At 41.3% G+C, this 24,971-nt stretch overlaps 1 protein-coding gene across 2 annotated transcripts in view; it reads left to right on the top strand.

Annotated features, from left to right (window-relative positions):
* The first annotated feature begins 17,440 nt into the window (after positions 1–17,440).
* The window catches only part of GREB1 (growth regulating estrogen receptor binding 1), a 154,003-nt gene continuing 146,472 nt past the window's right edge, over positions 17,441–24,971 (top strand). The window contains exon 1 of one of the 2 annotated variants that reach the window (XM_074947646.1): positions 17,441–17,550. The gene's annotated coding sequence lies outside the window, so the exon portion shown is untranslated. The remainder of the gene's footprint in view (positions 17,551–24,971) is intronic. The other variant, XM_074947647.1, reaches the window with a different exon arrangement.

Raw genomic sequence — 24,971 nt, 5'->3', positions numbered from 1 at the left:
GCGAGCGGGTGACAGGCTGCCCCGCCCCCTGGCTGCACAAACCCCGCCCCTTCCTGGCGCCGGTCGCGAGTGGCGGGCCGGCTTCGCCCGCCCGGCGGTGGAGACGGTCTACTGCGGCCGGAGGACGTTACCCGTCCCGCTCCCGTCCCCTGCGCGGTACAGGGCTGGGCCGACGCCCTCGTGAATCTCGGGCCGTTTTCTTATCTGAAGGGTGAGAGGAGACAATGGAGGAAAACACCCGTAGCCCAAATCCCCGTCCCGCCCCGGCTAAACCAGGCTGGACCCAGCCCACAGGGGCGCCCTGCAGCCCGACTCCAGCGGTAGAAGCAACTGAAACCGGAGAGGGGTTCTCAAGGCCCCAGGAGCTGTGCTGTGCCCCCTGCCCCATCTCACTAAACCTCTGGGCCTGGAGAAAGCCCCTTCCCAGGTGCCACCATTGCCCCTCTGTGTGCGAGACCACATAAAGCCCTTTTTTGTGGGGGCACCATCACCTTCCCCCAGATATTCCCCTCCCCCCATGATTCAGCAGAAAGAGATCTGTGGGGGGATAGGTGGTCGCAGCACTGACGGCTGGGGCCCAGGAGACTTCCTGTCCCTGTCAAGAGTCAGCAGGTGGTTTCCAGTATGGGTGGTAAGGAGCTCAGCAGGCTCAGAATCATGGAATCATACAAACGTAGGCCCGGAAGGGATCTCGGTAGGTCAGCTAGTCCAGTCCCCTGCACGGAGGCAGGACTAAGTGTTCTCTAGGCCAGTAGTGCCCAACCTTATTACGTAGGAGGGTCTCATAAACATAAGCACAACTTTGTGTGAGCCAAACAGATTCTAGATATTTTAATAGGATTTAAAGTCACATGTATTGATGTATATTTTAACTTCAGCTTGTTTTGTGTGTATTTAAATAGGTTTTTTTCTATGTACAGTATTGTCTGTTTACACACTTGTGTAAAGTAAAATGATGTAAAAGTGATGACAAAATGCGAATGAATCAGCTGTTAGTATATTGTGTTGAAGTATATGAGCCTTATGAAATGCTCTCATGGGCTGTTCAAGGCTTGCAAGCTGTAAGTTGGGCACCCCGATCTAGATCATCCTGGACAGATATTTGTCTAACCAGTTCTTAAAAACCACAAATGAGGGAGATTCTACAACCTCCCCAGGTAATTTTTTCCAGTGCTTAACTACCTTTACAGTTAGGAAGTTTTTCCTAATGTCTACTGTAAATCTCCCTGCTGTAATTTAAGCCCATTACTTCTTGATCTGTCCTCAGTGGATAAGGAGCTCAATTTATCACCCTACTATTTATGACAACCTTTTATGCACTTGAAGATTATGTCCCTTCCCACAGTCTTCTCTTCCCCAGACCAAACAAACCAATTTTTTTCAATCTTTCCTTGTAGGTCAGGTTTTCTAGAGCTTTAATAATTTTTGTTGCTCTCTTCTGGACTTTCTCCAGTTGTCCACATTTTTCCTGAAGTGTGGTGTCCTGAACTGAACACAATACTCCAGCTGAGACTGAGTAGAGTGGAAGAATTACTTCTTATGTCTTGTTTACAACATTCACTCTAAGACATCCCAGAATGATATTTGCTTTTTTTTTTTTTGCAACAGTGTTGGCCCATATTTAGTTTGTCATCTACTATCCTTTTCTGCAATAGTCCTTCTTAGGCAGTCATTTCCCATTTTGTATTTGTGCAGCTGAGCATTCCTTCCTAAGTGGAGTACTTTGCATTTGTCATTACTGAAAAGCCTCTCTCCCTGTTCCTGAGATGTGAGTGGGAGGCCCTCCAACAACAGCAGCTTGTGCAGCCTGCCTGAACAAACCCTGTACCTTCCCCACCTATTACATCAGCTCCTGCCTTTCCTCCCAATCATTTCCCCTCTCTCATAGCTCCTTTCTCCCATCCCGTTCATCTGACTACCACCATGGGCACTAGCCTGTTTGCACATCTCTTTGCTTTAGCAGGGCCCTCAAAAGGAAAAGTTCAGAGTCACTTCCTGCAATCGAAATGTAAAGTCAAAATATGCCTACTAACTTTTAAATGATGTATAGCTAAAATGCTTATTCATCCGTTAAAATCATTCTGTTTATACTGGCTATTTCTGTTGATTGTCCCTGCAAGCTTTAAGATAAGGCCACTGATAGGTAATTTGTGGTTGGGTTTCTCTGCATAAAACACCTCTGAAGTTTCTTCCCTGTATTGGGTCCTGTATGCATTGTGGATAAAATTCATGTGTCTTTCTTTGTGCTGGTATTGTACATAAGTCAGTTTCATCCTGTGTTGTGGTTTGTTTTTTGAACTGCAATGGGCTATAACAGAATATAGCATGAAGGATCAAGTGCTGTTGTTGGGCATGAAGGCCATTCCTCATATTTGATATGCCTTGCCATTCAGGTCGAATAACACTGTTAGACTGATATTTTATTCATTCTTAGTTGTGTTCCGTATCTCTGTAGGAAAGTTAGACGTTCCCTCACAGGAACCTCTGGCACCACTACTTGCTGTACTAGATCTCCTGGTAGATGGTGGCATTTTCTGCATAGCAACCTATTGTTTAGTGTTATACTCTTCAGAGTTTAGATAAAGCTGGTGGCCCCCCTCAAGGTACATGGAATTGAGCTAGGCTGTTTTTATGTCCTAATCAATTTACAGCAGTATCATACAAAAGTTCACTGTGTGGCAGCTCTTTCAAGGCCTGATTTTCATGTTACAGCAGATGTGCAAATTTAAGTGTTGGTCATTTGAGGATGCTGACATTGTAGATGCTTGTCTGTACGCCACATGGCTGCTTCAGACAATTGTGCAGCTGCAGGAGGCTCTCAAGTCCTGGTGCACCAGCCCATCAAGGACAGTTTGAAGTATTAGTGACATTAGCTACCTATATTCATTACTGTGTGGTGCAGTGTGTCACCATGCCTAAGTGGGTCACAGTTGAGAATACCAAATTCAGGAGAGACTGCTGAGAAACAGGGCAAATACACCCCAGACTGGTGGTTATTCTATCGTTCGATTTTACCAAGCCAGTAACACAAGTGAACATCTGTATTACCACACTAGTTAACAAGAAGTCATAAATGCAGTCTCTTTAGGCATTCCAGCCCCTAGCTCACCACACAGACAACTGGACTTTATAATTAGGAGATTACTGAAAACTAGATCAATCATATGTAAAGTTCTTCCAAACCCAAAGGACCAGCCATTTCACCAGGTCACTATATAATTCAGATCTTACCCAAAAAAAATCACACTTGGAGCCAATCCTTTAGTAACTAAAGATTTAATAATATAAAAAGAAAAAAGTTATTGAATGGTTAAAAGACCATATACATTACAGTTGATTTTCAGAGATTGCAGGTAAGGATCATAACAGTGATGTAAATCTGCTAGCTTGTAAAAGTGTCTCTCTGGATTGCTCAGACTGGTTGTGGGGTCATTCAGTCCCTTTGTTCAAAGCTTCCTTATTAGAAATGCAGTCCACAGATGTGAAGCAGATGATGAAGACAAAGAAGTGATGTCACAGTCTCCCCTTATACCTTCAGCCCAGGTGCATGGAAGGAGTCTTAGGTCCCATATCCTCTTCATGTGTCCTTACATGCCATGATGAGTCACTGGGCCTGAGTGCTTTGTGAAACATCTCCTGGCTGTGCACCAGGAAAAGCTCCTTGGATGTGTTTAGTATCTTCGATGGCCCATCAACTCATGGCTGTCTAATCCTGATGTAAATCTGTTTGGTGGGTATCACCCAGGAACACAAAACACCTGTTTGAGATACAAATACATAGCTAATTTTCATAACTTCAGATACAAAGATGATGATGCATGTAAATAGGATCATCATACTTAGCAAATCATAACTAAGGCTCTGAGTTAGTCACAGAGGTCATGGCAGTCATGGATTCTGTGACTTTACCAGACCTCCGTAACTTCTTTGGCTTCAGCTGTCAGCGGCTGAAGCCAGGGCTGGAGGCGGGACTGTGCACCCCTGCCCTACAGTTGGGGCTGGAGCTGTGCTCCCCTGTCCCACAGCTGGGGCTGGAACCAGACCATGTGTCCTTGCCCTGCAGCTTGTGGCGGGGGCTGAAGCCAGGACTGTGCACCCCTGCCCTGCGGCTTGTGGCGGGGGCTGCAGCGGGGCCCTGTGCCCCTGCTCCGCAGCTTCCAAGGGCTGTGCCCGCCGCCCCCCAGCTGCGGCCAGGGCTGTGCACCTGTGGCTAGGGTTGGAGTCAGGACTGTGTGCCCCTTGCCCTGCAGCTGTGGCCAGTTCCAGAGTGGGAGCTGTGCTCACCCCCAGGGCGGGGGTGGAGGTGAGGGGGCTCGACCTGTAAGTCCACCTCATGGGATCCCAGCTGTCATTCCTCCCCCACATCTAGCCCTGACCCCCAAGTTATTTTTAGTGAAAGTCACAGACCGGTCACAGGCTCCCGTGAATTTTTGTTTATTGCCCGGACCTGTCTGTGACTTTTACTAAAAATAACCATGACAAAATCTTAACCTTAATTATAACTTTTCTGTTACTTAGTGCAATTGTGCCATAATGATGATACATTAGCGATTGTAATGGTAGTGATACATTAGTGATTATACATTAGTGTATAGCTGGTTATCATGCCTTCTATACAGCATCACACAGTGCATGAGCTGCTTTAGGCTGATCGAGCTATGTGGTGATACCCTTATTCCCTAGCATTCTTCAGTTAGCTCCCTGTCTGCCACAACTTAGCTAGGGAACACCAAAAGATACTTTTTTCCTTTAACACCAAAACCTCTATCCTCTCCTCCTTTAAATACCTCCATAAACATGCTTGCACACTCCTGCCAGAATGGGACTGGCACTCTCCAACTGGGGTAGATGGCTGGGGGCACACTAAATGTTGGGGCATTATAGGTGAATGCCCAATAGAAGGGCTTTGCATGTTTGTTTGTTTGTTTGAAAAATAGAGCTGAGATACTGAGGGGACACCATTAGATTGACTGGCAGGCAGACATTCATAATTTCGTAGGTTATCATCTAGTCTAACCTCCTGAATGACACAGGCCATAGGACTACCCTGAGTTAGAGACTCAGAGTTAGAAGGGACACCAACGGTCATTTAGTCTAACCCCTGCCAAGATTCAGGATTTGTTTTGTTTAAACCATCCAAGAAAGATGGCTATCCAGCCTCGTTTTGAAAATCTCCAGTGAAGAAGTTTCCACAACCTCCTGAGGCAGTCTGTTCCATTGTCCTACTCTTCGTACAGTTTTTCCTGAGATTTAATCTAAATCTGCTATGCTGTAGTTTGAACTCATTGCCTCTTGTCCTGCCCTTTGTGGCAAAAGAGAACAACTTTGTTGTCTGAACTAGAGCATGTCTTTTAGAAAAATATCCAATCTTGATTTTAAAATTTCCAATGATGGAGAACCGATAACAACCCTTGGAAAGTTGTTCCTATGGCTAATTATGGTTAATTACCCTCACAGTTTAAAATGTATGCCTTATTTCTACTCTGAATTTGTCTAGCTTCAGCTTCCAGCTGTTGAATCCTGTCATATCTTTGTCTCATAGACTGATGAGCTGTCTTATCAAATTTCTGTTCCCCATGTAGATACTTACATGTCACCCCTTAACCTTCTCTTTGTTAAGCTAAAGAGATTGAACTCCTTGAGTCCATCACTATAAGGCATGTTTTCCAATTCTTTAATCGTGCTCATGACTATTCTCTGGACCTCTTCAATTTTTCAACATCCTTCTTGTTTTGTGGACACCAGAATTGGACAGAGGATTGCACCAGTTGCGGTTGCACAAGAACCAAATACAGAGATAATATAACCTCCTACTCCTATTTAAGGTTTCAGAGTAGCAGCCGTGTTGGTCTGTATTCGCAAAAAGAAAAGGAGTACTTGTGGCACCTTAGAGACTAAATTGGTTAGTCTCTAAGGTGCCACAAGTACTCCTTTTCTTTTTACTCCTATTTAAGATTCCCCAGTTTATACATCCAAACATAGCATTAGCCCTTTGGGCCACAGCATCACACCGAGAGCTCATGTTCAGCTGATTATCCACCAGGAACCCCGAAGTCTTTTTCAGAACCACCAGGAAAGAGTCTCCGATCCTGTAAGTATGGCCTACATTCATTGTTCCTAGATGTATGACTTTACATTTGGAAGTATTTAAACATTTTTTATTTGCTTGTGCCAGGTTCACTAAGAGATTGCCCTGTATCAGTGACCTGTCCTCTTTATTATTTGCCACTTTCCCAGTCTTTGGGTCGTCTGCAAACTTTATCAACTATGATTTTATGTTTTCTTCCAGGTCATTGATAAAGGCATTAAATTGCATAGGACCAAGTACTGACCCCTGTGAGGCCCCCGCTAGAAAACACCTCTGCTCAGTGATGACTCCCTGTTAAAAGTTACATTTTGAGATTTACCAGTTAGCAAGTTTTTAATCCATTCAGTGTGTGCCATGTTGATTTTATATCATTCCAGTTTCTTAATCAAAATGTCATGTGATACCAAGTCAAATGCCTTACAGAAATCAAAATATATTTGTGATGAGGTGTAGTAGGCATTTGCTGCTCCCTGCTGGGGGCCCTGCTGTCTTGGCACACCCTACCTGAAGGTGGTATCCTTTTGGGGAAAAAGCAGTGAGTTTAGTCTTCCAAGAGCTACCTAGAAAGGTCACCCAGGATCAGCTGTGGGCAGAGCCAAGAAGAATTGATCTTCCAGCTGCTAGAAGGGCTAGAAGCAAGCAGAAAACAATCAGGCTCAAGCAGGCAAGGTAACAAGGGCTGGCTGCTTCTTCCAGGATCATGTTTAGGTAAAGCTGGGACAGGGGAGGAATGATTTCCCCGTCTTAATCCAAGCAATCTGGCCTGGTCAGGGGCCTAACTCTGACACATCTTTTGGTTGAACTAGCAAAGGAATGTTAGGGAATTTAAAGCCCAGGTGGCCATCTTGAGTTAAATGTTACCTTAATTTTTCAGCAATAAATTAAGTTTACTTAATGAGATGGTCCTTTGACTCAGAGGAGCCTGTGATAATATTACATCTACTTTTGTACCTTTATCAACCAAACTTGTAATCCCATCAGAAAAAGGTATCAGGACAAATACATTCTACAGCTTCTAAAAGTACCCCAAAACACTGGCAATACCAGCCATTTGTCCTAAAGCGAGTGGTTTGCTTATATACTTTGAGTCCTTGACTCTCTCCACCAGGGGGCAGTCATTTCATTTAAAAAGTATGATCTGTTAGAATAAATGTATTTTAAAGCAGTAATTTCATCCAATGTTCTTTAAAGGAAATATGTCAACATTAAAATATATTGTATCCAAACCCCCCTCACTTGCATAACTCATGTGCTTTTAGATTATCAAAACAAATCTTACGTTTTACTATGTTCTATGTTTACTGTTGGATTAGATTCCATGCTTCTCTTAGTTTGGACAATGAAATTAACCTGTTTTGTATAATGTTGTTTTCACTATTTGTTCTAATGCAGTAATACAATGCTGCAGTGCTTAGGTTGCATGTACTACAGGAGAATGTTTACATTTAAAATGGCTGTATTAACATTTTAAAAGAACTATATTAAAAGCTGTTATGCTGATGTGTTCTACTGTTTTAGATTCTTACTAGCATTTATTAGCCATCTAAACCTAAATGTTAGTCTTAAATCACTTGGTCTTCCTTTAAATGCCATTTATTTATTTTACTTATTTGCATTCCAGTAGTTCCATGAGGCCACAATCAAGATCAAAGCCCCATTACACTCAGAATTGTACAAATATAAGACATTTTGTAGCTAATACAGTCTTCTATTTTATGGCCTTGATCCTGCAACTGGATCCTTGCAGATGAACACTTGTGCGATTGTGGGCTCCGGGTCAGTGCAAAGTTCTGCCTGCAAGGACATGAAAGCAGAATCTGAGCCAATAAAAGTATAGAAGACATTAGCTACAAAATATCTTATAGGAGTTAAAAAATATATTTTTCCAATTGTATGTGCCTAGTCCTGTGAGGTTCTGAGCCTCCCTCAACTCCCATTCATGGTTTTCAGCACCTCAGTTTGGGCCCAACAATATTAGTATTTAGAAATGTAACACCATTGTGCAACTTTTTCACACATAATAAGTAATGAATTTGTGTCCTGTATGGCTGTGATGATGTGGCCTTCAGCAGATCATCACTGGAGAAATTTGATACTGCACAGTCACACTGTTCAAGAAACTATGCACTTTCTATGCCCTTGATTTTATTCTTATTAAATTATGTGCTGAGTTTTAGGACAAGTCATAGTACTAAGAGGGCTCTCTAATAGGAGCAGATTCTGGTAAATTATCTGTAGATTTGAATGATACTTTTAATACAGTTTCTTTTTCAAGCAGTAAAAATTTGTTATATTATTTAGTGCAATATTACCAAGTCCAAGTATTACTTTTTTTGATAAAATAAATGAAGCAAATCCTGCAGCCCTTATGCAGCCTTTACTCAGACAAATCTTCTGTTGATGTCATTGGGAATATTGCTTAAGTGAAGCGTGCTGGATTTGGCTCTATATATTTAACTCCAAAAATCAGACTCCAGGCAGTGAGGCTCAGGTTTTGGCTTTGTCCCTGGGTCTCAGCAAGTCTAACGCCAGCCCTGGGAACCCCAACCCACAGTTTGAGACCCGCAGGTCTAGTTGCATGTGGAAGTGAAGCTGCCCTTAATAAAAGTTTGCTGCCACCTCCCACTGTTTTCAGTGAGATTGAAGCCAGGTCAACAGGCAAAGTGGCTACCATTCTATGGTTCAGGAAGCTAGATGGGACAGTGAGGAGCAGGAGGGACACAGTGAAAAATGGATAGGGAAAGTGAGGGGGGGCAGGAGGCAGAGGTGTTGTAGGGGGATGGGGGTGGGAGGGATGTGCAGAGGACAGTGATGGGGCTTTTTGGGGTGGGAGATGGAGGGGATAGAATGGCAGCTCCCTCAGCCAGTAATGGGTAAGGGGAGCCCCCTCTGAGCAGCCAGGGGAAGGTAGTGTTGCTAACTCTTTCAAATTGATGGCACGTCATGGGATTTGGCATCTGCAGGAGAAGTTCCTCTGATACTGCAATTTTCAAAGTGGGCAGAGCTCTGTATGAGAGCCTCAGGGCTAAGGCTATAGACCTGCTCTGACTCTGAGCCCTGCCTTCAATATATGGTCCAGCAGAGAGGGTCCTGAGGCAGTAGAGGGAGGATCTGGGGTAAAGCTGCTGTTGTCTCCAGGGCCCCAAACGTAGCAGCAATGTTTTCCTCCTCCAGCTGCCTTGGGACTTCTCCACTGGGGATCCAGGCAGAAGACAAAGTGAAGTCAGAGTGGAAGTTGGGAAGGTGGTGCTGCTGGGTCCAGGGAAAGGGAGAAGCCCTGAGGGGCACCAGAAGGTGGGGAGTGGATGTAATCAGGGAGGTGCTGCTGATAGGTCCAGGCAAGGGGAGAATCTTAAGGGAAGAAAGGTTGTGGGAAGGAAGGTGGAGTCGAACAGTAATAGGAAATGAATGGCAGTTCCCGTCTTAGGGAGTGAGGAGAGGTAAATGCCAGAGAGAGGCATGCATTGAAGGTTGACTTTTCAACCTGAAATTGTCACACAGACATTGGCAGAGGAGTAGAGGGGAGTTAAAAAGTAAAGAGACTGATTAAAAACAATGTTTTGATTATTTTAAAATGTCATGATTTTTTGGGGATCTGACTCATTTTTGATATTGTGAGGGGGTCCAACTTATCATTTTTGATCTCTAGAAGTTGGCAAAATGGATCCTTTTACTGTGCTGAAACTTTATATGTGATCAACATTGCTCGTCTGTGACCTGACCCAAGTTCGTTCGTTCTTTCATTCATTCATTATATCCTTAGGTTCCTGGAAAGAGAGTAAAGACTTTTAAATACTGAGAAATCTTGGAGCTGACATGGTGCCACCGGTTGGGCACTTACAATCTGCAACAGATTCATCCCACATAAGGCTATTAATATCAGCTGTTAAAGTCTAACAGTTCCCTTGATATTGTCACCAGGAGAGCTATAGCTGTCTATACGGTCAAATGTAGTAATTTTCACCATAGCAGGGAATGTTCAAAGAGATCATGCAGCATCTAAACATAATAAACTGGACAAAGTTTTTGTGAATACTAGCATTTCTATTCAAGATACTCATTTCTTTCCTCTGATGGCTGGGACAGTCACATGTTTTAAATGGGTGGACATGCGGTTTCTTGTATGGTACATATAGTAATAATAATTAGTGGTTAGGTTTCATAGACTGTGTATTCCCTGAGACTTCAGTATCTAGTGACTTCTAATATTTAGGATACTAGCGGTTACTTAACTTCTTCAGCTCACCTAGAGCCTGATTTAATGTCCACTGACATCAGCAAGAGCCTGTCTACTGGCAGGCCCCCTAAAGGAACATTCAAAACAGTTGTTTACTCATTTTAGAATACAGACTTCAGATGTTTGTCATTTTCAGCACATATTTAAATAACCTGATCTTTGCTTTATCATTTTGTTCTGCCAGAATTTCTCTATTTTTGGAAGACACTCAGTCATCTTCATTTTTCCCACTGTGAAGAATTTATTGACTAATGTTTCCCACTGCAATCATAGAATTGTAGGTTGGGAATGGACCTAGAGAGGTCATCTAGTCCAGTTCCCTGCACTCATGGCAGGACTAAGTATTATCTGGACCATCCCTGACAGGTATTTGTCTAACCTGCTCTTAAAAATCTCCAATGATACTGTAGCGAGGCGATGACTCACCGCTGCAGCGCCTCCTGCTGGTCATCCCAGGAATTAGCTCTTTCCAGCCTTTGGAGCGCCCTCTCCAGGTCAGTGTCTTGCTTGCCACTGGCCCCGTGTCCCTCCCGGACCCCAGTGCCCTTTACCCTGGGGTTCTGCCCCCCAGGGAAACCCCCAACCCTCTAAACCCACTTTGCCTCAGTGGTTACTGCCAGTCATCATCTAACCCCCGCTCACTGGGGCAGACTGCAATGTAATGGACACTCGTCATTGGCAAGGTTAGGTTAGGGTTAGGACCAGCTGCCTCTGCCTATTCCCAGGCTGCCCCTCTGCAGCCCCAGTACCTTTCTGGGCCTTTACCAAGTCTAGGGGTTTACCAGGCTGGAGCTGAGCTGAGCTGAGCTCCGCTCCGCTCCGCTCCGCTCCAGGGCTAGAGTGAGACTCCTCTTTTCCTGGCCTCCAGCCCTCTTATAAGGGCCACCTGGGCCCTGATTGAGCTGGCCACAGCTGTGGCTGCTACTCCAATCAGCCTAGCTTGGCTGTTTTAACTCCTTTTCCCCAGCCGCAGCCCTCTCCAGGGCTGCTTTAACCCCTTCAGGGCCGAAGCAGGGTGAGCACCCCACTACAGATACAGATTCCACAACCTCCCCAGGCAATTTATTCCAGTGCTTAACTACCCTGACAGTTAAGAAGTTTTTCGTAATGTCCAACCTAATTTACCCTTGCTGCAATTTAAGCCCATTGCTTGTTCTATCCTTAGAGGTTGAGGAGAACAGTTTTTCTCCCTCCTCCTTGTAACAATCTTTTATGTACTTGAAAACTGTGATCATGTCCCCTCTCAGTCTTCTCTTCTCCAGACTAAACAAACCCAATTTTTTCAATCTTCCCTCATAGGTCATGTTTTCTAGACCTTTAATCGTTTTTGTTGCTCTTCTCTGGACTTTCTCCAATTTGTCCACATCTTTCCTGAAATGTGGCGCCTAGAACTGGACACAATACTCCAGTAGAGTCCATATCAGCGCAGAGTAAAGTGGAAGAATTACTTCTTGTGTCTTGCTTACATCACTCCTGCTTACACATCTGAGAATGATGTTTGCTTTCTTTGCAACAGTGTTACACTGTTGACTCATATTTAGCTTGCGATCCAGTATGATCCCCAGATCCCTTTCCACAGTACTCCTTCCTAGGCAGTTATTTCCCATTTTTATGTATGCAATTGATTGTTCCTTCCTAAGTGTAGTACTTTGCATTTGTCCTTATTGAATTTCATCCTATTTACTTCAGACCATTTCTCCAGTTTGTCCAGATCATTTTGAATTTTAATCCTATCTTCCGAAGCACTTGCAAACCCTCCCAGCTTGGTATCGTCTGCAAACTTTGCAAGTGTACTCTCTATGCCATTATCAAAACCATTGATGAAGATATCGAACAGAACCAGAACTGATCCCAGCGGGACCCACTTGATATTCCCTTCCAGCTTGACTGTGAACCACTGATAACGATTCTCTGAGAACGGTTTTCCACGTAGTTATGCAGCCAGCTTATGGTAGCTCCATCTAGGTTGTATTTCCCTAGTTTGTTTATGAGAAGGTCATGTGAGACAGTATCAAAACCCTTACTAAAGTCAAGATATACCACATCTACTGCTTCCCCCCACCCTCAAGGCTTGTTATCCTATCAAAGAAAGCTATTAGGTTTGACATGATTTGTTCTTGACAAATCCATGCTGACTGTTACTTATCACCTTATTATCTTCTAGGTATTTGTAAATTGCTTAATTATTTGCTCCATTATCTTTCTGGGTACTGAAGTTAAGATGACTAGTCTGTAATTCTCCGGATTGTCCTTATTTCCCTTTTTTTAGATTGGCACTATATTTTCCCTTTTCTAGTCCTCTGGAATCTCTCCAGTCTTCAGTGACTTTCCAAAGATAATTGCTAATGGCTCAGGTATCTCCTCAGTCACTTCCTTGAGTATTCTAGGATGTATTTCATCAGGCACTGGTGACTTGAAGACATATAACTTGTCTAAGTAATTTTTAACTTGTTTTTTCCCTATTTTAGCCTCTGATCCTACTTCATTTTTACTGGCATTCACTATGTTAGACGTTCAGCCGCTACTAACCTTTTTGGTTAAAACTGAAACAAAAAACACATCTAGCACATCTGCTATTTCCACATTTTCTGTTATTGTTTTTCCCTCCTCACTGAGTAAAAGGTCTACCCTGTCCTTGGTCTTCCTCTTGCTCCTAATGTATTTATATATATTTTTTCTTGTTACCTTTTATGTCTCTAGCTAGTTTAATCTCATTTTGTACTTTGGCCTTTCTAATTAAAACATACTTATTTTATTTGTTTATAGTCATCCTTTGTAATTTGACCTAGTTTCCACTTTCTGTAGGACTCTCTTTTTGTGTCCCAGATCATTGAAGATTTCCTGGGTAAGCCAGAGTGGTTTCTTGCCACATTTCCTATCTTTCCTACACACTGGAATAGTTTGCTCTTGTACCCTTAATAATGTCTCTCTGAAAAACCACCAACTCTTTTGAACAGTTTTCCCCTTTAGACTTGCTTCCCAAGGGATCTTACCTACCAGCTCCCTGAGTTTGCTGAAGTCTGCCTTCTTATTGTGCTATTTTCCCTCCTACCATTCCTTTGAATTATGAACTCTACCACTTCATGATCATTTTCACCTAAGCTGCCTTCTACTTTCAAATTCTCAACCAGTTCCTCCCTATTTGTCAAAATCAAATGTAGAACAGCCTCTCTCCTAGTAGTTTTCTCCACCTTCTGAAATAAAAAATTGTCTCCAATACATTCCAAGAACTTGTTGGATAATCTGTGCCCTGCTGTGTTATTTTCCCAACAGATGTCTGGGTAGTTGAGTCCTCCATCACCAAGTCCTGTGGTTTGGATGATTTTGTTAGTTGTTTAAAAAAAGCCCCAGCTACTTCTTCCTGCAGTCTGTTGATTATATAAATTTATACTACTTCAACCCATGTTTGTAATCTGAATGATATACAGTTCTCTAACTGATTTATTAAGAGGATTAGGAAATTAAAGGCAATCCCATAAAACTGCAAAACAGATGAAAGGCATTTGGGCTGATTGTTCACTATCAATAATGGAAAATACTGATTCATATAAGAATAGATTAAAAAAAGGCAAGACTTCCCTATTACTCCAACATTTGAAGCACATGAAAAAATATACATGAACTTTTAGAAAAAACTGCCCTATCTCTGGGATAGGGCAGGATAGAACTGTGAAGTAGGGAGGCTTTAGACTTGATAAATTATCCTATTCTAACGCTGATGTCTTAGCTGTGTTGCTCAGGTTCCCTGCTGGTGCTGGAGCTGTCAAGGCTAATTGTTCATACAGATGATGATTCATTTGGATTGGCTCAGAATTTCATGGCTGCCATGACAACCAGGGGGCTGTCTTAGGTGGCTGCAAACTCCACTCATAAGCCTGGCACACTTTAGTTCTACTGCTTGAGTTGGGAATGGAAATTACCCCTTCGTCATAGGGTGACCCTTGTCATTGTCAGTTTGGGTTTGGGATGTACTTATTCTGATGGGATTTGGAACCCATCTTGATGATCTGACATTGGAAGTTGACAGATCCAACAGGCTTTCAGACAGCCTTGAGGTAAAGTATTGTTCATCCCGCTGACAAATCTGTTGATGGTTTGATAGGACTTTTTAATGATCTTTTGTCTTCTACTTTTGATTTGGTGCCCCCCTAAACGTCCTATCTATTTGCTATATCCTTGCAAGTCAATATGGTTTACAAATGACCTACAAACAGGTGTTTGCATGGGACTTTTGAAGCCAGCATTGCAAGATATTTACGTGCCAGATATGCTAAACATTCATATGCCCCTTCATGCTTTGGCCACCATTCCAGAGGATATGCTTCCATGTTGATGACGCTCGTTTAAAAAAAATGCATTAATTAAATTTGTGACTGAACTCCTTGGGGGAGAATTATATGACTCTGGTTCTGTTTTACCACATTCTGCCATATATTTCATGTTATAGTAGTCTCGGATGATGACTCAGCACATGTTCGTTTTAAGAACACTTTCAAGGCAGATTTGACGAAACACAAAGAAGGTACCAATGTGAGATTTCTAAAGATAGCTACAGCACTTGATCCAAGATTTAAGAATCTGAAGTGCCTTCCAAAATCTGAGAGGGACGAGGTATGGAGCATGCTTTCAGAAGTCTTAAAAGAGCAACACTCCGATGCGGAAATTACAAAACCCAAGATAGCAAAAAAGAAAATCACCCTTCTCCTGGTGGCATCTCACTCAGATGATCTAAATGAACATGTGTTGTTCCGCAGTACTTTGGATTGTTATCAAGCAGAACCCATCATGTTCTCTGGAATGGTGGTTGAAGCATCAAGGGACATATGAATCTTTAGCGCATCTGGCTTGTAAATATCTTGCGACACCAGCGACAACAGTGCCATGAGAACACCTGTTCTCACTTTCAGGTGACACTGTGAACAAGAAGAGGGCAGCATTATCTCCTGCAAATGTAAACAGACTTGTTTGTTTGAGTGATTGGCTGAACAAGAAATAGTACTGAGTGGACTTGTAGGTTCTGAAGTTTTACATTGTTTTATTTTTGAATGCAGTTATTTTTTGTACATAATTCTATATTTGTAAGTTCAGCTTTCATGGTAAAGAGATTGCACTACAGTACTTGTATTAAGTGAATTGAAAAATACTATTTATTTTGTTTTTTTACAGTGCAAATATTTGTAATAAAAATAAATATAAAGTGAGCACTGTACACTTTGTATTCTGTGTTATAATTGAAATCAATATATTTGAAACTGTAGAAAACATCCAAAAATATTTAAATAAATGGTCTTCTATTATTGTTTAACACTGCGATTAATCATGATTAATTTTTTTGATTGCTTGACAGTCCTAATATTAGTGATGTTTCCTTCAGGAGGACAGGATACCAGAGGCTTGTAAAGAAGCTACTGCAAGGCCACGGCTGAAGAAACCAACCCTTGAGGCTATCAGATTAGTTACTCGATATCCAGTCTCCCATTTCTGGGGGAAATCATTGAGACAGCTATGACAGGGCAACTGTGGCCATTTCTTCAACTCTGATTTCCTTGACTTTAGTCAATCAGGTTATAGGCCTCAGTATAGAGTAAAAAGTACACTGTTTGTATTAGTTGATGATCTGTTGCCAGCACTGAATGAAGATAAAGAGTTCATGCTGATTTTTGTTTTTTAAATCTGTCAACAAATTTATGATCTATTTGATAGACTTTACTGACTTGCTCAGAGAGGTGGATGTTGCTATGGCAGGGGTAGATGGACTCTCTCTAGAGCGACTCTGGGGTATATTTCTGTGAGGACCCAGAAGGTAGCTGTGAACAATTTTCTCTGCCCCAAGGGCTGTCTTCTGCAGTATGCCATAGAGAGCTCTTCTGCTCAACATGTATATGAGGCCAATGAGAGAGTTATTCAGGAAACATGAGATATCTTCAGTATTCTGATGACACATAACTCTACATCTTCATCATGTCTGACTGGAGCAAAGCAGTGAAGGAAATAACCCAATGATTTTATCCAGATTTTTTTGTAAACCTCACACTGGTCACTTGAAGTAGCTGCCACACATTGAAACTGGGAAAAATGACAACAGGCTGAGAGAGCACATATTCAATGTAGGGACAAGAAATTAGAGGACTTATTACTGTGTTTTCTGGACCTTAAAGCTAGTGCTGAGTGTCAGTAAGAGGACTGTGAATAACTTGTTTCAGAGTAGCAGTTGTGTTAGTCTGTATTCGCAAAAAGAAAAGGAGTACTTGTGGCACCTTAGAGACTAACCAATTTATTTGCGCATAAGCTTTCGTGAGCTACAGCTCACTTCATCGGATGCTGTAGCTCATGAAAGCTTATGCTCAAATAAATTTGTTAGTCTCTAAGGTGCCACAAGTACTCCTTTCCTTTTTGTGAATAACTTATGATCTTTAGGGGAAAAAATGAATAACAGGTTTTTAATCTTAGGGAGTTGTTTGCATCATCAGTTTATATTGGTTTAGATTTTCAAGTCTATCTTTGCAATGAAAAAGGTTAGTAACTTTTTTCAAAAATGGCAAAGGTAAACATACAGCATAAATAATATGCAAATTGGATTTGTGTGAAACTAGACGTCCACAGCTCTAGCTCTAAATAGATACCATTTGTACAGAAGTTTGAAAATAATTTCCAAGTGACAAGTTTTGTCTAGTGTGAATGGGATAGATCTCTCTCTCACTCATACACACACACACACACACACAAATCAGGTCAGAACAAAGGCTGCCAGTTCTTCAGAAGATTTTCTCAAGTTTCTGTTTTCTCTTGCACACCTTCTCCCCCTCATAACTCTTTGCTTCCTGCAGCTGCTGAAATTGCCCAGATCCTAAATCTAAATAAGGCAGGACTAGTTGGGAAGATACCATATGCAGTGGGAAGCAGGGGTGAGGATGCAAGGCACTGGGGAGGGAAGGGGGCTGGCTTGTGCTCTTGAGCCCCAGGGTAGGTGATGGTGAGAGATGGCTTGTTGAGTTGGAGTGCATACAGAGCTTGAGTTTGTGGATGGGAAGGAGGGGGCAGCAGCAGGAGGAGGAGGAGGCTGAGACTGGGAGGGGAGGGAAGGGGGGGAGAGAGCAGCATCTCTATCTTTCTCTCCAGTCTACGTTGCTAACAGCAAGGGGAGGCTCAGACTTCCCTAATATCCATCATCCCCTGCTCCCAACGTGGTCACAGAACAGGCTAAGCAACAAAGAAGGTCTCAGAGGTAAGGTCCCCTTCAACTTGCAAATCTTGTACAGTCTGCTCAACAGAAAGGAAAGCAGCAGTAGCAGCATAGGGAAGAGACTAACAGCACCTAGGAATAAGGGTGCAGGGGAGAGTAGCTGGGAGCTCCCTAACAAGAGGAGTGAGGAAGTGTGGGCAGCAGTAACAGAGTAAGGGGGGAGAGGGATTCAGGTAATAAATTAGCAGGAGCTGGGAATATCCAGGATTGAGGAGCTTGTGTCCCAGCCCCCCAAACAGGAGGAGGAGGAGAGATGGTGGGGACAGTTGCACTATTAGGGCAAATGCTATCGCACCTGAAATACAAGGGACAAATTCGTAAAGCAGGAACCTGAGCTATTGTCAGCTTCTTTGTAGACGGGGCTTGGATGAAGGCAGTGGAAATAAGAGTACCTACATATGGGAGACCTTGTTCCCATTTCCCTTATGCTCTGCCTTGCTTTTTGTTTTGCTTTTTTTCTGGGTGTAAGGCTAAGCTCTTCAGGCAGAGACCATCACTTGTTTGGTGTTTGTACAGAACCTATCACATTGTGGACACTACTGGAAGCAAGTAATAATAATGTAGGAGTTTGTACAGAAATGTCCTGAAGCCAATCAGGAACTAGGCAGTTGCAAGGGAGTCCAGCATTGTTTTGTGTCTTATTCATAAGGTTATTTGGGGATTTTATTTCCATTTTCATTATGAAACACTGCAATCAGAATAAAAAAGTAGTGAATCTGGAATCTTTGTGCCCCTTGATAGTTCCTCTGCCCCCTCCTCACTCCAAGGTTTTAGGGAAAGGTTGAAACCAACAAGTGGCTTCATTTTGTAACCCAGGAATGGGAGAAATGTGGCAATTAAAAGTGGCATAACTGTAATAGGTTGACTTAGATGCGAGTCTAGGATGATGGAGTCATCACTTTCCCTTGTCTTGCGAAACCTTGGGAGAGTGGTACTGATTCTGATTTCACTTACAGCAATGTAAATCCATTGATAACTGTGTAAGTATAAGTTTCAGGCTTGATGTTGCTTTGTTTCACTGTCAGATCTTTCCTGTAATCTGTGAACACAGAGGCCAGGAGAAGAGACAAGACACACAATTCACAACAATGGGGCTTTTCTTTCACAAGCTTTTATGACTGTATTAATTGTTATTTCAGGACTCAAAGTTTTATTATCCCTTTAAAACAATAAATATGTGGATGACTTTGGGCTTGATCCTGCTTCATTGAAGTCAGTGGGAGTTTTGCCATTGATTTCACTTGGAGAACAAGATCAGGTCTTTTTTTAAGATACGCCTTTTTTTGTTTTTTTGTTTAAAGCCCTCTCTTGTTTTGTGAACAACATTCTGCCTCTTTTCCAGTGTCCAAACCCTTATTAAATAATTTTTTGGAGGTTTAAAAAAGGTGAACTGCTTTTCTAACAAAATAAAAATTGCTGTATACAAAATTGCTTTTAAGTTGATTGCCAGTTAACTACAGCTTGGATTTTTTTAGAAATTGAGTGTCCTGACTTTTGAAGGGTATAACTGTGATACATGCGTAAAAAATGCTAAGATAACATTAAGGACATGTCTTAAACCCACAACCAACATGTAAGTTCTATCTGTTTTTACTTGGACTTAATGTGACATTACCTAGTTAGACTGCAGTTAGCTGTGCAAATTGGCTTTGTGTGAACAGTGCTTCACAAAGATGATTTTATTGATGTTGCAGCTCAGATGGACCTGATCCAAAGCTCCTGGAAGTCAGTGGAAGTCATTCCATTGGCTTGGTGTGTTTCAGATCAGGCCTGTGGTATGAAATCAACCTCTGATGGGAGAGTCCATAAATACATAAGCAGAATAGAATGCGTTAAGGATGGAATTTTACTAATTTCTCTGAACTTCCTTGCTTTGTGGATTTCAGCTGGAGACAATGTTACCATATGGAGTCATTTGTTTTGTTGTTGTTCAGTTATAAATACCTGTATTCCATTTATTGTGTAAAGAGTACATACCCTTCTGAAGATTTTTTTCTTTTAACTTGACCTTAGATCTATTGTCTATTTGTGTGTTTAACGTCTCATTAAGGAAGTTAATTTTTTGACATTCATAATCTTTGAGATATTACAATATTTCATAACAATAAATAATCTTGACTTAGTATTATATGAATAGTGTTAAAATTATGTGAAAAGTCACCTCCTCTTATGAATTAGCCATTTAAATTTTTTTTGGTGCTGTTGGGTTTCTTTTAAAAATCAGAATATATTCCATAATAGAGGCTAATGGCATAAAAAGGTTTTCATTAAGAAAAGTTTCCAATTATTAGTGCCAAAACACTTCCAAAAACTAGTAAACTACATTTAATTAAATTTTGTTGTTGTTTGCTGTGTGCATGTTTGTGTATGCATACAGTTTAAATACAACCATTTGAAATCCTGGACAGAAAAAAACCTTAGAAAAAAGACTACTGGGATTTTGATATCCCATTTTAGTCCAGAGCAAACTTATCACTGAGTGATGAACTCCCAAAAATGATGCTTTCTTATAAAGGAAATACTGAAAAATCCATAAATATAGTAGTGATAGTGAGCATACTTATTTTGGGGGTGGGGGGAAATTCTTTAATTTCTGTTGTTTGTGATTCTTCTAGTGAACACAAGTCTGAACAGTGAATGGTATGTGATCTGTCACTCCTTTGTTACCTTAATACAAAATAAAGCATTTGCTTGTTTTTCAGTTGTGCTGTTATTTCCTGTGAATAATCATCACCATCAATATTCATAAAAAGCCTTAGTGTGTGTATATATGTGTGTGTATATATAAAAAAGAATCACAAATTTTACTCAAAATAAAAATTCCTTGCTTTGTCTGTCTTAGATTGTGTTAGACTGTTGCTAACTATTCAAAGCTTCTACTACAAATATTTATTGCGGAATATAGGCTTTTAAAATCTGAAACTGGGATGGGAGATGCAACCCTTTGCAAAAGAAACTCAAATCTTTGTTAGCCAAAAGTCAGATTTTGCAGCGACCACAGTTCCTATCTACTAACATCCAGAGAAGTTCTGACAAATATATCTTTTTTTTTTTTGCTTTGTGTAAACACTGTTCTTCTGCCATAAGCATAATACTGTCTTATTGTTTCCATGTTTGTGTTCATGTGCTGAATAAAGAAAGTTAGCAATCTATTTAAGTAGTAACATTACCAATGGCATGTTTTTTCAAAAAATAATAAGGGGGAACTGGCATTTGGACATGGAGAGTCTTACAGAAAATGTAATATTTAAAAAAAAACATGAATACTGGCAGAACTTTATATGGTGGCAATACTTTAACCTCTTAAAACTGTATTAACAGTTGTAAAAGCAATCTATGGCAATGTTAGATGCTTTGTGTAATTATACAGTATGTGTAAATGAAGGAAAAATTATATTTATAGACAATATTTGAATGCGTGTTCATAAAACAATGAGTAGTAAGGGAGAATTGTCATCAAGAAGGCCTTTAAAGGTACCAAAGAGTAATTTGAATGTTTTCCTTAAGGAGTTCATCCTTATATTAAAATTCACTTTTAAAAATGGCTACCAGTAAAGTGGCAGATTGTTTTTTACGTTATCCCTATTGATTTCTAAAGCCCTTTAATAAGAAGATCCTGGTTCTAGGCCAATGCTCTTCCTCTGTTTTCACAAAGAGAGGGGAGCGAAATGTGTGGATTCTGGGTTTTGTGGGAGAAAAAGGAAGTATCAGCTCCACAGCATTTCCCTCCTTTCCCCCTGTGCCTGCAGAACCTCCACGCTCCTAAAGTACGTTTGTCAATAAGAATAATAGGCCAGATTCTGCCATGACATACATTATGTGCAGATTCAGTGTCTTTAAAGAAGCAGTTAAGTTACAGTCTAGTTTCTATTATACATGTTACTGAACACACCATAATTTATGATTTATTGATATAGTGCCTGATTCAAGGAGTATTCCCATCAACTTCAATGGGATTTGGATGAGGCTCACAGAGAGAGTTTAGAGAGCTGAATCTGACTCTGTCAACTGGAAATCTAGTCTATTTAAAAATAAGTTTAAAGTATCATTTTTGTGATTTGGTGATCATTTTCCTGTGTTATTTTTAAATGTCTCTCCTCCCCCTCTTGCTGTGCACAAAATAAAGGTTAAACTGACCATACACAAAGTGCTATCATATGCATAAGTAAACAATCTGGATAAAAATAAAAATAGATTTAATCTTACATGTTACTTAGGTGTCTTAATCCTAATCATTTTAGGTGTTACTTATAATAACAGCAAATAAAACATTTTCATACATAAGTGTGACTTGAAAATTAAGTTACCTTTGTATTACTGTTGTTTTCACTTGTAGAGACAATGGAAATGTTGTTTATTGTGATTAAAATGTGATGTGTGCCCAGCCTTATTTCCAAAGAAAATGTTTGTGGCTAATAAACTGTTTTGAGAAAGACAGTTTCATAAAAGGCCTGATCCAAAGCCCACTGATATCTTTCTATTGATGTCACCGGGCTTTGGTTCAGGCCATAAGTGTTTAGATATCACAGAGATGAGTGTTCTTGTGAAGACATGTAGAGAGACAGATGTAACATGAGGTGTGGTCAGTGCTCCTGCCACCTCTGCAAAGCTACTCGCTGTTGCTCCCTCTTGAGGGGACAATGCAGCGAAAATTCTGCAAGTTCAAATATGCTAAACTCTCCCCAGACTCATTTCTGGTCATTGCTTTTTACAAAATAAAAACAACCACCACCAACAACAACAAAGGCATATATTGCTATTGCATGGCCTTTCACTGTTGTATCCCTCATTCTGCCATATTCCTATTCTTCGTGTATCGTTATTACTTGCTGTGTAAAAGCAGAACATGGTGTTCTCCTTGGCGGGAATTGTGTCCCCAGATCTATATGCAGATCTCCTGTTGTTCCATGGAGACTTGAATGGTGAGAGACTGAGCGAGAAGGTGACAGGCCCAGGAAGGATGTGTGTCATGGTCTGTGAAATGGATTCAGAGGGACCATGTTTCCTCGAGGGAATGCTATGGATGTGACACTGAGATAATAAGTGCAGTTAGGCTGGAACCAGCTCAGGCATGTGGACAGAGCAGTCCACGGGGTTTAATAAAGTTTCACTTGCTTAGCTTAACATGCATTTAGCTTCACTCATTGTGAATGAAATGTGGTGGCAGTACGTGAGTTGTGAGTTCTCTGAAGTGCAGCAGCTGGCAGTGTGAAGCCATGGATTTGGTCTGAAGCCCCAGATTTTGCACAAACCTAGCCCAACAATGGACCTGGTGGAAGGAGGAGTGTGAGTGTATAGCTCCTGGCCATGCAGGAGGATGACAACTGCAGGAAAGTTAAAACTATTATTTTATCTTATTGGGGAACAAAGCAGAGAGGTCTGCACCATTCTAAAGCTCGCCACTGCCTCAAGCCCCACAGCAGTCCTAGGACCTGTTGCTCCTAAAAAGCAGAACAAAACTGTGGAATAGTTTTTACTAGATACCAGTCTGAAGGGGAGGGAGATACCCTTGTGTTTCTGCTTATGCACACTGGCTGCTATGTGCAACTTTGGGGACTTGAGAGACTGCCTAATTTGGAACAGAAACTTATGTAGACTCAACACCCAGCAAGGACCTACAGAGATCCTCACAGAACGGAGAGACACAACCATCTGGAGGCCAACCCCACAGGAAGGGAGGAGACTTCACAGAGAGACAGTTTGCTAGATTCAGGAGACAGGGAGACATAGAGTGGTCACTCCCAGTGTTGTTGCCTGTTCAGACCAAACTATCTCAATGACAGGCTAGGTAACAGGCTAAGTCAGTGGTAAAGACGAGCCTCCAACTTGACTATGTGCAAGCAACTCTGGCTGAAGGGACGTAGAGTGGACATCCAATTGTCAATTATTTGTTTTTAATGTTTATATTAAAATGTTTGTAAAATTGGGAAGATGTATCGTGATCAATGGAACTGGAGTCAGCAGGCCTATATTCCCTGGAGGGATTGTTATTGATGGGACACCAAAAAAGCAGGGAATGCAGGGTGTTAGGTTGGAAGTAATCCAGCCACATGGACAGAGCAGTGCACAGAGTTTAATAAAGTTTGTCTTATTTAACTTAACCTGCATTCAGCTTCATTCGTAAATGAAACAGGATACACATTATGCCTCCTGTATTCAATGTAGTGTGCAAAGGAAAGGCTCTCCAATGGAGCCTTCTCCTTGAAGAGGGAACCTCAGTGTAGCTGCAGCCATGTGTGAGCCCCTGATAGTGCAGCTTCTTTGAAGACAGGGACTAGGGTCACAGTTTTTGAAGCATGAGGCACAGCACCCGTATAGTGCCGTGGCCTTCCACTGATCCCACAGCCTATTCTGTGAGGGCAAACCAGCCCCCATAGTGAACAACCACAGTGGAACTCCATGAGGAAATCAGGCCCATTGTGACCACCATGATTGTAGCTGGAATCAGACTACAAGGTTTGGTGGGCTGGCTGCTTTGGTCTTTATCGTGCTCTTTCTTTAAAATGATACCTAAGGTACTGTTCCTGCAAACAAGCACATCAGTAACTGATCACACAACTGGCCTTATTGAGTTCATTGGGATTGCTGTATGGGTAAAATTACTCACGTGTAAGTTTTTGCAGGATCAGGCCCTAAGATTTAGTCATTTTGATAGTTGGATGATATTTTTGCTGCTGGGTTACTGGGGGGCAGGGGGAGAACTTGCTGTGATTGATTAATATGGCTGAATATATGTTAGTGCGCTTCCTCCAGATGTTAGCTATTTAGTTTTGTTTATGAACAGGTTCTATGTTTGATCTGAATCTAATGTTGGTTAAGTAGTTCTTGCCCAAATTTTTACAAAATATTAGAAATATGACAATTGTACAGTAACTTGTCTCAGTATGTCATTTATAGAATCTCCAAGCAAAATTATCTCAAACAGAATTTCCACAAACCAAGGCCTTGATTCTACAAACCTCGCTCTTGTCTGCAATCTCTTTGAGTTAAATATGTTTTCTTGTGTGAGTAAAGGTTACTCGCATGAATTAGGATTGCAGCAATGGGCTGTTTGGTCTCAGTCCTACAAAGCTTTATGAACATGCTTAATCTGTGTGCTGGACTTCAGTTGACTTACAGATAAGCATATGCCTAAAACCACAATCTGGGCCCATATAAGTAATTTCATTTACAAGAAGACTAGATACATCAAGATAAAAAAAAAACAAAAAACCTTTCCTATCTCATATTTTTTTAATTCGTTGAAGCAAAATTCCATTTTAATATTATTTATACATTTCCATTTTGTATACTTTATGATGCTGATCCTACAACCATTATGGATCTAATTCATTTTGAGTTGTATCTTGCTCCATGAATATTCCCACTCCAGTCATTAGAGTGTTTTATGGAGTAAAGTGTTA

The sequence above is a fragment of the Natator depressus genome, chromosome 3, assembly GCF_965152275.1.
Source record: "Natator depressus isolate rNatDep1 chromosome 3, rNatDep2.hap1, whole genome shotgun sequence".
NCBI classification, from domain to species: Eukaryota; Metazoa; Chordata; order Testudines; family Cheloniidae; genus Natator; species Natator depressus.
The sequence above is the reverse complement of the archived record's forward strand: the minus strand, read 5'-3'. Positions and strand labels throughout refer to the sequence as shown.